Genomic DNA, 13,501 nt, shown 5'->3' with positions numbered 1-13,501 from the left:
GTCATTCTGAATTACCTACAGTTTCTTGAACCTCTAGCCAACCTTCCAAGTCTTGAACATGTTTCCCTGTTGTCTGAAGAGCTCTTCTTCCAAGACCCTCATACACTCAAATGTCCCCTCAACCCAGAGAGAGGCCGAATTATATTTATCCTTCAAGAACTCAGGTTAAAAGTCACCTCCTGGAAGCCCTGCCTAACTGCCTCTGCGCCTCCTATTGGCCTGGGTCTGCTTTTATCACGTCATTTGTCACATAGTGTTATCGTTGTTTTCTTGCCAGTCTCACATTTTAGAGTATGTTTTTAAATAAATATATTTTTATTGACTTCAGAGAGGAAGGGAGAGAGAGAAACATCAATGATGAGAGACAATCATTGATCGGCTACCTCTTGCATGCCCCACACTGGGATTGAGCCAACAACCCAGGCATATGCCCTGACGGGGAAGTGAACCATAACCTTCTGGTTCATAGGTCAACGCTCAACCACTGAGCCATGCCTGCTGGGCACATTTCAGAGTTCTTGAAGACACGGTCTGTGTCTCAATCCTGCTTGTTTCACTCAGTGGTTATCCCAGGGCCTGACATAGAACACATCTCAAAAAAAAAGTTGTTAATGAAAGAATAGCTATTGCCCTTCTGATTGTTAGTTTAGAGCTCAATCACTTGCCCCACATGGAATGGGACTGCTTGTCTATAGGAGCACACCTACATGACATACCTATAGCTCATACATGGCTGGCAGAAATAGAAAATGATAAAAGCAGTTATTTGAAAACTGCTTGACAATTTCTCAAAAAAATTAAAAATATACTTATCCTCTGACCCAACAATTCCACTTCTAAGGGATTGAAAATATAGGTCCACAAAAAGCTTGCACAAGAATGTTCAGAAAGCCAAAAGTTGGCACCATCCCAGGTGACCACCAATACAAGGATGGATAAATAAACTGTGATATCTGTGCAATAGAATATTATTCATCAGCCCAAAGGAACACACTACTGATACACATATATCAACATGAATGAATCTCAAAAACATTACACTGAGTGAAAAAGCCTTTCACAAGAGTCATGCTGTATAATCTATCTATCTATCTATCTATTTATCTATCTATCTATCTATCTAAAGCCTAAGCAACTGTTGCGACCGAACTACCAGAATGACCGGTCGACCAGTCGCTATGATGTGCACTGACCACCAGGGGGCAGACACTCAACACAGGACTTGCCCCCTGGTCGTCAGTGTGTTCCCACAGCCAACCTCCTCGGCTGGCCAACCTCCCGCGGTCCCTCCCCTCAACTGGTCCCTCCCCGCAGCTAAGGCTCCAGGCACCGGAAAATCTGGGTCTGGGAAACCTGTAGGAGGAGAGCAACCCCAACACTGATCAAAACAGAGTAGCAGCTCGGAGGGGGCAGAAGGGGCAAGGCAGCAGCCTAACTGCAAAGATGTGAAGTAAGCACCACCGCCATCTTACCTCTGCCCCCGCACCACATGCGCCTCTCACCCTTCTACACTTCTAGCTTGGCCCCATGCCTTTGCTGTCCTAGGCTGCCAACCGCTGATTGGCTAGCGCTCCTACGGCAGTGTGCCACCATTGGCTGAAGTCAGCTACCTATCATGCTTAAGGGCGGAGCCCCAAGAAAACGTGCAGATGCGGTAGGAGAGACAACCTGTCTGTCAGCAACTCCGCCCCAGGGAGAGTGAGGCCCCCTGAGTGCGGGCAGCGAAGTAGAGCTGTATTTCTACCTCAGAGCGTAGCTGGTGTTCAGGCCGTTTTGGGGCGCTCTGTCTGTGGTCTTTGCTTGCTGCTACCTCAGCACATCTACACAACTAGATCAGGGCCTGCCAGCCAACCTCCTGCGGTCCCTCCCCCTGGCCAGCAGGCCCTGATCGACCCCCCCTCCCCTGCATGAATTCATGCACCGGGCCTCTAGTTCCATTAGATGAAGTCCTAGAACATGCAGAACTAATCTATTTAGGGGGTGGGAGGACCAGAAAAATGGTGGCTTCATGAATATAGAGCAGTGGTTCTCAACCTTCCTAATGCTGTGACCCTTTAATACAGTTCCTCGTGTTGTGGTGTCCCCCAACCATAAAATTATTTTCGTTGCTACTTCATAACTGTAATTTTGCTACTGTTATGAATCGTAATGTAAATATCTGATATGCTATATGTGTTTTCCGATGGTCTTAGGCAACCCCTATGAAAAGGTCGTTCAACCCCCAAAGGGGTCGCAACCCACAGGTTGAGAACCGCTGGTATAGAGGGTGGTGATTAACTGGGAAGAGGAATGAAGGAACTTTATGGGATGATGGTAAAATTCTGTATTTTAATGGAGGTTTGGGTTACAAGTCACATTGTCACAACACAGTGAAAGTACACTTAAGATTTGTGTATTTCATGTATGCCAACAATATTGACCTATGAACTGATAATATCCATGCTGAAGTACTTAGGAGATTGAGTATACTATGATCTACAACTTTTAAAAATATGTTCTTATTGATTTTTTAGAGAGAGAAACGTCGATGTGAGATCAGCTGCCTCCTGCCTGGGTTATGTTGTGCACACCCTAATCCAGGTATGTGCCCTGACCAGGAATTGAACCTGTGACCTCTGGTTCATGGGACAATACTCAACCAACTGAGCCACGTGGGCCAGGTCTATCGTCTGCAATTTATCTGGACATATATTTTTAAAATAAAATGTATTGGTGGATGGATATATGGATGAAGAGATGGATGGATAATAAATGGGTAAGTGATAATATAAGTAGTGGTGAAATGTTAATATTAGAATCTATTTTTTATTTTTATTTTTTTTGTTAATCCTCACGTGAAGATATTTTTCCATTGATTTTTAGAGAGACTGGAGGGGGAGAGACAGAGAGAAACATCAATGTGAAAGAGACACACCAATTGATTGCCTCCCACATGGGGATCAAGTCTGTAACTGAGGTACATGCCCGTGACTGGAATCAAACCCAGAACCCTTCAGTCTGCAGGCAATGCTCTATCCACTGAGTCAAACTGGCTAGGTCCTAATGTTAGAATCTAGGTGGTGAGAATATGTAAAGCCAAGATTCAGAAAGAGTCTATAAGAAAGTATAAGGAGGCCTGACCGGCATGGCTCAGTGATTGAGCATCAACCTAGGAACCAGGAGGTCACGGTTTGATTCCTGGTCAGGGCATATGCCCGAGGTGCAGGCTCACTCCCTGGTGGGGACTGTGCAGGAGGCAGCTGACCAATGATTCTCATCTTTTTTGATGTTGTTGTTGTTGTTGTTAATTGTCACCCAGGGATATTTTTCCATTGATTTTTAGGGAGAGTAGAAGAGAGAGAGAAAGACAAAGAGAAACATCAGTGTGAGAGAAACACATCGATTGGTTGCCTCCTGCACAAGCCCTGACCAGGGCCCGGGCCGGGGTGGAACCTGAAACCAAGGTACATGCCCTTGACCAGAATCGAACCTGGGACCCTTTGATCCACAGGCCGACACTCTATCCACTGAGCCAAACTGGCTACGGCAGTTATTTTCTCAGCATTGATGTTTCTCTCTCCCTCTCCCTTCTTCTCTGAAATCAATATATATATCCCAAAGTTTAAAAAAAGAAAGAAAGAAAAGAAGAAAGTATAAGGAGGCCCTGGCTGATTTTACTTAGTGGTTAGAGCATCGGCCCTCGGATTGAAGGGTCATGGGTTTGATTCCCGGTCAAGGGCACACACCTCAGTTGCAGACTTGACCTCTGGCTCCAGTCGGGGTGCATGTGGGAGGCAACCATTCGATGTATCTCTTCCCCTCCCTTCCACTCTCTCTAAAACTCAATGGGAAAAAATATTCTTGGGTTAGGATTAACAACAACAAAAAGAAATTGACAACCTGATTCTAAAATGTACATAGAAATGTAAAAGATCAAGAATAGCCAAAACAATCTTTAAAAGGAAAAAAGTGTGTGCCCGACCCCACCCCCAGCCTGGGACCCCTTCCTCCCAGGAACCTCCTGGGGATTCCCCACCCCTTCCACCCGGCTGGGGGGCCGGCAGGCCTGGCGCAAGTCCCTGCCAGGTGCCCCAGGTTGGAAGAGCCCGGAGCCTGCCCTCGGAACCACAGCCCAGAAGCTACAGCCACAGTGACTGCAGTCAGGAGATCTCTGACGTCCTGCTGCCCCTTGCACTGTCCAGAGTCCATGCTTGTGATTCTCAATGGAGAGTGAAAACAGATTTCTAATGAAAACCAGCCCCATCAGCCACCGACTCTCAAAAGACAGAGGCTGCCCCTACCTGTTCAAGAGGCCCCTGCCCACCAAGAGCCTGGTCAGGCACAGGCCTCCAAGAAGTGGCAGAGTCCACCTCTTGCAAGTTCCTGGCTGGGATCAAGATTATTAACCACCCACTATGCCCAGCACCCAAGTGGTGGCCACCCAACAATGCCATTATCCAGAGCATCCTCACAGCATTGACTGCCAAAGGAAGAGAGTGGCAGCAATGGGGCCAACAAATTCATCCTCATTAGCTGGGGGGGGGGGGGGACCCACTCACCCTCCAGAGCCCCAACCTCAAGCCCAAACCAGCAGTGATTCCAAGAGGACAGAAGGGATCACCAAGACCCTGGGACCAGAACCTGCAGCTACGGATGTCTTTCTAGACCACCTGGCGCCCGTCTCGGGCAGAGATGGGAGAACTGTGCAGGCGGTGAGGCAGCAGGCTGCGCTCTGAACACCAGCTTGACCAGCATGCAGTGGCTGGGAATGATGAGTTCTGGCCTGGGCTCCTGCAGCATCAAGCAAGAGATGGAGGGAAAGGAAAACCAGCACCTGGAGCCGAATCAGGTTAAGGTTGAGAAACCCCCAGGAGGATCAACATCCTGGGAGGACTCCAGGTCTGAGCGGCCGCCGTACTCTTATGTGGCCATGATACAATTCGCCATCAACAGGACTGAGAGGAAACGTATGACCTCGAAAGACATCTACACATGGACCGAGGACGATTTCCCTTATTTTAAGCATATGGCAAAGCCAGGCTGGAGGAATTCCATTTGCCATAAACTTTCTCTTCTTGACATGTTTGTTCGAGAGACATCTGCCAATGGCAAGGTCTCCTTTTAGACCATTCACCCCAGTGCCAATCGCTACTTGACCTTGGGCCAGGTGTTTAAGCAGCAGAAACAGCCCAATCCTGAGCTCCGCCGGCATGTGACCATCAAAACTGCACTCCCGCTGGGCGCACAGCGGAAGATGAAGCCATTGCTACCCCGGGTCAGCTCAGACCTGGTACCCATTCAGTTCCCAGCGAACCAGCCACTGGTGTTACAGCCCTCAGTCAAGGTGCCATTGCCCCGGCAGCTTCACTCATGAGCTCAGAGCTGGCCCCCCACAGCAAGCGAGTCCGTATTGCCCCCAAGCTTCCGGGTTTCCAGTCTTGGTTAAGAAGGTCACCCCCAGCCCTGGCCGGCTTGGCTCAGTGGATAGAGCGTCAGCCTGTGAACTGAAGGGTCCCAGGTTCGATTCCGGCCAAGGGCACATGCCTGGGTTGCGGGCTCGATCCCCAGTAGGGGGCGTGCAGGAGGCAGCCGATCAATGATTCTCTCTCATCGTTGATGTTTCTATCTCTCTCTCCTTCTCCTCTTCTGTGAAATCAATAAAGAAATATATATTTTTTTTTTAAAAAAGGTAACCCCCCGATTATCCATGTAGTCTCCCAGATTCTCTTTCAGGGTTTGTGCCGCTAGCTGATGAGGGGGTAGCCCCTCTGCCCACTGCAGGGCCCGTGAAAGAGGAGAAACTCCTGCTTGGAGAAGGGCTATCGCCTCTGCTTCCAGTTCAGTCCATCAGGGGAGGAAAGGCCACACTGAGGGAGGCCCGCCCCTGAGAGAGCGGCCCTCGCCGTGCCCACCTGTCGAAGAGGAGCTGTCTCAGTCCTGGGAGGAGGGCCCCCCACTCTCCCACTCAAAGGTCCGGGTAGTCCTGCAGTGGGCTCAGGCCCCCAACCCGGTGTGTGTCTGAAATGCTGGTGATGAAACCAGTGGAGGGGAGGGAGATGAGCCGGTCTCGAAGGAAACAGCACCTGCTGCCTCCCTGTGTGGACGAGCCCAAGCTGCTCTTCTCAGAGCCCCTGGGACCTCAAGACCAGCCACAGAGCTCCCTCTCCCTTCAGAGCCCTCTGTGCCTGGCTACTCCCAGGAGGAGGGAGGACCTTTTAAGACACCCATTAAGGAGACGCTGCCCATCTCCTCCACCTCGAGCAAATCTGTCCTCCCCGTGAGCCCCAAATCCTGGAGGCTTACACCCCCAGCCAAAGTTGAAGGGTTAGGTTTCAGCCCAGTATGAACCCCTGAGGGTACCTTTGGCCCTCTACCTGACTCCCTGGGGCTGACACATCTCAGTACCACCCCACTGAAAAGTTGCCCCTCTTTGACTCACCCCAAGAACTCCTCCATTCTGAGCCCTTTGACCTCGACTCTGACCCCTTTAGCAGCTGTTCCCCCTCAGAAATGGAATCCCCAAACCAAGCTACCCCACGGTCAGGGAACCACAGGTTGCCAGCCTTCCAGCCAACCGTTCCCTGAGAGAAGGCCTGGTTCTGGACACAATGATTGACAGCCTGAGCCAGATCCTGCTGGACATCAGCTTCCCTGGCCTGGAGGAGGGCCTGCTGGGCCCTGACAGCATCACTGCGCTCAGCTCACGCCTGAGCTGTGGTAGAGACCTGCCCCTACCCTTGCTGCCCAACCTGGCTACTCTGCAGTCGTGTGGCTGGGCCATCCCAGGCCTGAGGAAGGACAGCAAGCAGGACCGTCCGCCCTCTAGCCCCACCTTGCCTGGTTATGCCACGGCAGACATCATGCCACAGCCACCACTGGGCCCTCTACAAGCCTCCGGGCCCTGGTACCTGGACTCTGTGCCACCCTATGCTCCCCTAGAGAATCTGATTCCTCACTCCCCCTGCGAGAGCCGCAGGGTGGGCAGAGCAGAAACAAGGATGAAAAGATTAGGAACTCCCCAAACTGTTTGCATTCTGTGCCCAGCAGTTTCACCTTCCCTGTTCCATGCAGGGTGTCCTACAAATAGTGTATATGCTCCAAATTAACCTCTATTTTTATTTTTTTATTTTAAATATATATTTTATTGATTTTTCACAGAGAGGAAGGGAGAGAGACAGAGAGAGTCAGAAACATCGATGAGAGAGAAACATCGATCAGCTGCCTCCTGCACATCCCCCACCGGGGATGTGCCCGTAACCGTAACCCAGGCACATGCCCTTGACCGGAATCGAACCGGGGACCTCTCAGTCCGCAGGCTGACGCTCCATCCACTGAGCCAAACCGGTTTCGGCCAAATTAACCTCTATTTTTAAATGTAAGCTTATTTCCTTAGGTCCTTATCTAAGACTATCAGAAGGGGGATAGCGTGACAGGGGTTTCAGTTTGCTTCTGTTCCTTGCTTTTAGACCCTAGAGAAGGAGGGCCTGCAGGGCAGGCTTTCCTCCGGGCCCAAGTTGCCTGCCTCAAGGGTGCTTACTGTAGGCACCCAGACAAGCAGATCTGCTTGCCAGAGCCCCTCTTACTGCTCTTCCCTCCCACCTCCCCATGTTTCCAAGAAGCAATCCTGGTAAAAACGTCTCTTCTAATGTGTTGAGTTGAATTGGGGGTGGGGAATGGATGCATTTGAAACCGAGTGTGGGTGCCCAGATGTGTGCCCATGGGACGTGTCTCTGCAGTGCCCCTAATCGTGCCAGAGAAACTGGCACTGTGAGAACTTGGCCTGAGGCTTGAGAAGGCTCAAAGGCGCTGACTGCTGGGCTTCCTTAGCTTGCACGGCAGCTTTGCAAAGAGCTGCCTAGGCCCCAGCTGGCCATATGCATGTGAGCCAGTGCAAGAACACTACTGTAACTACTCAATAAAATCCAGGATGTAAAAAGAAAAGGAAAAAATCACCCTGGCCAGTGTGGCTCAGTGGCTAGAGCGTCGGTCTGCGGACTGAAGAGCCCCAAGTTTGATTCCGGTCAAGGGCATGTACCTTGGTTGTGGGCACATCCCCAGTAGGGGGTGTGCAGGAGGCAGCTGATGGATGTTTCTCTCTCAAGGATGTTTCTAACTCTCTATCCCTCTCCCTTCCTCTGTAAAAAATCAATAAAATATATTTTTTTTTTAAAAAAGGAAAAAATCTGGAGTACTTACCTAACTTTAACTTTCTAAAGTCACAATAGTCAAGACTGTGATTTTGATCTTAGGATGATCTGATAGAGGATAGAGCCCAGGAATCAACCCACACTGTATAATCCACTGATTTTCAACAACAGTGCCAAAGCATATCAATAGGGAAAGAAAATATTTCAACAAATAGTGATGGAACAACTGGATATTCTTTATTTTTTAATATACTTTTATTTATTTCAGAGGAAGGAAGAGGGAGAGAGAGATAAAATCATCAATGATGAGAGAGAATCATTGATTGGCTGCCTCCTGCATGCCTCCCACTGGGGATCAAGCCCACAACCTGGGCATGTGCCCTTGACCGGAATCGAACCTGGGACCCTTCAGTCTGCAGGCCGATGCACTATCCACTGAGCCAAACCAGTAGGGCTGGCTATTATTTTTTAAAATATATTTTTATTGATTTCAGAGAGGAAGGAAGAGGGAAAAAGAGATAGACACACCGATGATGAAAGAGAACTATTGATCAACTGCCTCTTGCACGCCCCCTACTGGGGATGTGCCCTGACTGGGAATCCAACCGTGACTTCCTGATTCCTAGGCCAGTGCTCAACCACTGAGCCACACTGGCTGGCCTGGATATTCTTATTCATATGAAAAATAATGGCCTGGCCAGCGTGGCTCAGTGGTTGAGCACCAACCTGGGGCACTCAGGGTTGTGGGCTCCATCCCCAGTGTGGGTTGTGTAGGAGGCAGCCGTTCAATAATTCTCTCTCATCATTGATGTTTCTCTCTCTCTCCCTCTCCCTTCCTCTGAAATCAATTAAAAAAGAAAAATAATGAACCTTGACCCCTACCTTACACTATACACAAAAATTAATTTTTTTTATTGATTTCAGAGAGGAAGGGAAAGGGAGCGAGAAATAGAAACATCAATGATGAAAGAGAATCATCGATCGGCTGCCTCCTGCAGGCCCCCCCACTGGGGATGGAGCCTGCAACCCGGGCATGTGTCCTGACCGTGAATCCAACCCGTGACCTCCTGGTTCATAGGTTGATGCTCAATCACTGAGCCACGCCAGCCAGGCTACACAAAATTAATTTGAGATGAATCATAAACATAAATGTAAAAGTTAAAACCATAAAACATTTAGAATAAGTCATAGGAGAACATTTTTTTTGACCTGGGGGTAGGCAAGGATTTCTTAGCAGGACCCAGAAAACAGTAACAAAAGAAAAATTATAAGTTAGACTTCACCAAAGTTGTAAAACTCTGCTCATCAAGGTACCTTTAAGAAAATGGACAATCAATCCCTATGTTCATAACAGCGCTATTTACAATAGATAAGATCTGGAAATAGCCCAAGTGCCCATCAGTAGGTGAGTGGATAAAAAAGCTGTGGTAGCCCTGGCCAGAGCATCAGCCCAAGCACTGAAGGGTTGCGGATTCCATTCCTGGTCAAAGGCATTCGTGAGTTGCTGGTTCTTTCCCTGGCCCATTTTGGGTGGGGTGCAGGAGGCAACCAATTGATGTGTCTGTCTCATGTTAATGTTTCTCTCTCATACTCTCTCTCCCCCTCCTTCCCTTCTACTCTCTCTAAAAAAATCAATGGAAAAATATCCTTGGGTGAGGATTCACACACACACACACACACACACACACACACACACACACACAGCGATGGTACATTTATACAATGGAATACTATGCAGCTATAAAAAAGGATTTCTTACCCTTTGTGACAGCATGGATGGACCTGGAGAATATTATGCTGAGTGAAATAAGTTGGTCAGAGAGATAAATATTACTTGATCTCACTTATAAGTGAAACCTAATGAACTTAGTAGACTGACAAACAAAATAGGTCCAAAGGCGTGGAGGTATGGAAGAGACTGACATATCTCAGAGGTGGCAGGGGGGGAGAGGGAGGAGGATGGGAAAAGATTAACCAAAAAACTTATATACATACTAGAGGCCTGATGCACGAAATTTGTGCAAGGGGCTCAGCCCTCGCAGCCTCGGCTTCGTCCAGAAGGTTGTCCAGACAGTTGTCCAGAATATCGTCCGGATGTTTGGCTGCTTGGTCTAATTAGCATAATTGCTCTTTATTATATAGGATTATATAGGATATGCATAACCACTGGACACACATAATAGTGTGGTGAAGGCCTGGGGTGGGGCAGGGACTGAGAGGAGATGGGGAAATGGGGGGGAAATGGGTGGACATCTATAGTACTGTCAACAATAAAAAAACAAATTACACGTGTAAAAATAAAAATAAAATGGATAATCAAGCCACAGACTGAAAAAATATTCATAAAATATAGGTCTTGATGAAGGACTTGTAAAGACTTGGGCAAAGTAATTGAATAGATACGTCCCAAGAATAATATACAAATGGCCAATAAGCACAAAAACACCACTGGTCATCAATGTAATGCAAATTAAAAACAAACTACGAGATTCCACCGCATCTGTGTCAGAATGGCTAAGCTTAAGAATGACAGCAGCGGGTGTATGTGAGGAAGTCAGGCAATGAACTGTCACATTGCTCTTCAGAATGTAAAATAGTACCAACACTTAGAACTGTTTGGCAATGTCTAGTAAAGGTAAACAGTTCTCCTCCTAAAAACCAAGCAATTCCATTCAGTGCGACGGGCAAAATAATAGCCACCCCCCCCCCCCCAATATATCCACATCATAATCCCCAGAACCTGGGAGTACAATACTCACATGGGCAAGGGACTTTGCAGATGTGACTATGTTAAGGATTTTGAGATAGGGAACGTTATCCTCGGTGGGCCTACTGTAATCATACGGGTCTTATAAGGGAAAGAGGAGCCAGGAGAATCGGAGACAGAGGAGATGTGATGAGAGCAGAGGTCAGAGAGAGAGAGAGGTTAAAGATGCTATCCTGCTGGCTTTAAGATGGAGAAATAAGCCATGGAATGCAGGTGGCTTCTAGAGAAGGCAAGAACAGATTCTTCCCAAAGCTGCCGGAGGAACGCAGCCCTGCTGACCCTTTTTGGATTTCTGACCATTAGAACTGCGAGCTCACACGTTTGTGTTGCTTTATGCCACTAAGTCTGTACTAACTTGTTATAGCAGCAATAGGAAACTAGTACACCTAGGAAAATGAACCCGTGCCACCAAAGACTTCTATGAAACATTCACAGCAGCTTTCCTCACAACAGCCACACAACACAGACGTCCATCTGTGACAGTGGGTGGATTAACTGGGAAGGGATAGGAGGAGATTTTATGGGAAAGTGAAATGTGCTGCATCTTAATAGGGTATCAATGCCCTCCAGCCCCAAACCAAGAATATTCCTGTAGTTTAACGAGGCTGAGTTTTTTGCTCCTTGCAATGAGGGAGAACACGTACCACGGGGAAGCATGGGTCTCAGTAAGGAGGTGTTAAGAATGACCTGTTTTAGGATTTGGTTTGTGTTAGGTGATTTGGGGGAGGTGTTAAGGAAGCAGGGCTTTGCTCTGGATTGGATGTTACCAGGAAGCAGGTGATTATCTTTAAACATCTTCCTTAGGAGGGAGGAATGGACGTGGCCAGAGCTACACCTGGTAGAGAAGCAGCACTCATTAGCTGGGGAAAGGGGATGTTGGATATTTCAGTGGTTTACACAGTGAACTTGTTTTTGTCTGCGATTCGCTAAGATTATAAAGTGATCTTTATTTTTGTCTACTTTATCCGAGTCACAAAATGACTGTGTTCTGCTGCTGATGTTTGATGACACTGCTTATAACAGGAGAATGACAGGCCTCACTGTGAGCACCGGGCCAACTTCAAACCTGCCACGGCCAGCTGTAAGGGTCAGGCATCTCCTGGGTGTCAGGGCTGCTTTTCTCTTTCTTTCTCAGGGGTGTGAGTTACATGGTTGTATCCATTCCTCAAAAGGGCGGGGTTAAGATCTGTATATTTCAGTGTCAATTTTATCCCAAATTCCTGTATTAAAAAAATCAACATGAATAAACTGTAGTACAGCCACACAATGGACTACTACACAACAAAAAAATAGGAATAAACTAGTGATACATGCAACATCATGGAAGAATCTCAAAACAGTATGCTGAGCAGAAGAAACCAGACACAAGCCCTGCCAGTGTGGCTCAGTTGGTTGGAGCATCGTCACACACACTGAAAGGTTGTGGGTTCGATTCCCATTCCGAGCACATGCCTAAGTTGCAGGTTTGTTCCTGGTTGGGGTGCATGCGGGGGCAACCAATCGGTTTCTCTCTCACATGAATGTTTCTCTCTCTCCCTCCCTCCCTTTTTAAAATTAACCAATAAATAAAAAAAGAAAAAGAAATCAACCACAAAAGAGATCATAATGGTTCCCTTCATCTGATATTCTAGAAAAGGCAAGATTATAGAGACCAAGAACAGTGGTTAGCAGGGAGGGTATTGTTGACCACAAAGGGGCAGCATGGGAACTTTTTAGGGTGATGGAAAGGTTCTCTAGCTTCACTGTGGTTACACAACTGTATCTGTTTATCAAAACTCAGAACTGAAAGAGCGGGACGTCCGGCTTGTGAGTGGGGATCTCTGTGTTGTGCGCGACTAAAAATGGGTGATGTTGAGAAGGGCAAGAAGATTTTTGTTCAGAAGTGTGCCCAGTGCCATACTGTGGAAAAGGGAGGCAAGCACAAGACTGGGCCAAATCGCCATGGTCTCTTTGGGTGAAAGACAGGTCAGGCCCCTGGATTTTCTTAGATGGATGCAACAAGAACTAAGGTATCACCTGGAGAGAGGCTACACTGATGGAGTATTTGGGTAATCCCAAGAAGTACATCCCTGGAACAAAAATGCTCTTTGCTGGCATTGAGAAGAGTGCAGAAAGGACAGACTTGATAGCTTATCTCAAAAAACTACTCATGAGTAATAGTTGGCCACTGCCTTATTTATTGCAAATGTCTCATGACCTTTTTTATGTGTACCATATTTAAATCGATCTCATACACCAGAATTCAGATCATGAATGGCTAATAGAGCATTTCTTTCGGGCAGTCCTGATTTAAATGAGATTGGCTTGTGGTTAAGTGAATACTGCCAGCTTTTGAGCTTTGATGATAATTTTGGTTCAGCAAGCACTGTCACTGTCCTCCCTTCTAACAATATGGTTGGACTTGATTCCTAGCGTTCAGCTTTTCACAGAGGTGGCGAGTGCTATCTCCAAACCTGTAGGAGTTTGGCTTACATTTAGAATTGTATGACTGGTTGTGTTAATATGTTTAAATTCGGAGGAAAACCCTTCATTGTCTTAGACCTGCAAGACTAGCTTGTGTTTCAAGTTGTGTTCATTAGCCTGTTAAAAGGAAGGGCTGCAGATAAGC

At 47.6% G+C, this 13,501-nt stretch overlaps 2 pseudogenes; both read left to right on the top strand.

The window, feature by feature from the left end:
- Positions 1-1,615: 1,615 nt before the first annotated feature.
- Positions 1,616-6,783, top strand: LOC132237638 (forkhead box protein M1-like; annotated as a pseudogene).
- Positions 6,784-12,457: 5,674 nt separating this feature from the next.
- Positions 12,458-13,185, top strand: LOC132237444 (cytochrome c-like; annotated as a pseudogene).
- The last annotated feature ends 316 nt before the right edge of the window (positions 13,186-13,501 follow it).

This window comes from Myotis daubentonii, chromosome 6 (assembly GCF_963259705.1).
Source record: "Myotis daubentonii chromosome 6, mMyoDau2.1, whole genome shotgun sequence".
NCBI lineage: Eukaryota > Metazoa > Chordata > Mammalia > Chiroptera > Vespertilionidae > Myotis > Myotis daubentonii.
This window is presented reverse-complemented; position numbering and strand designations above follow the sequence as displayed.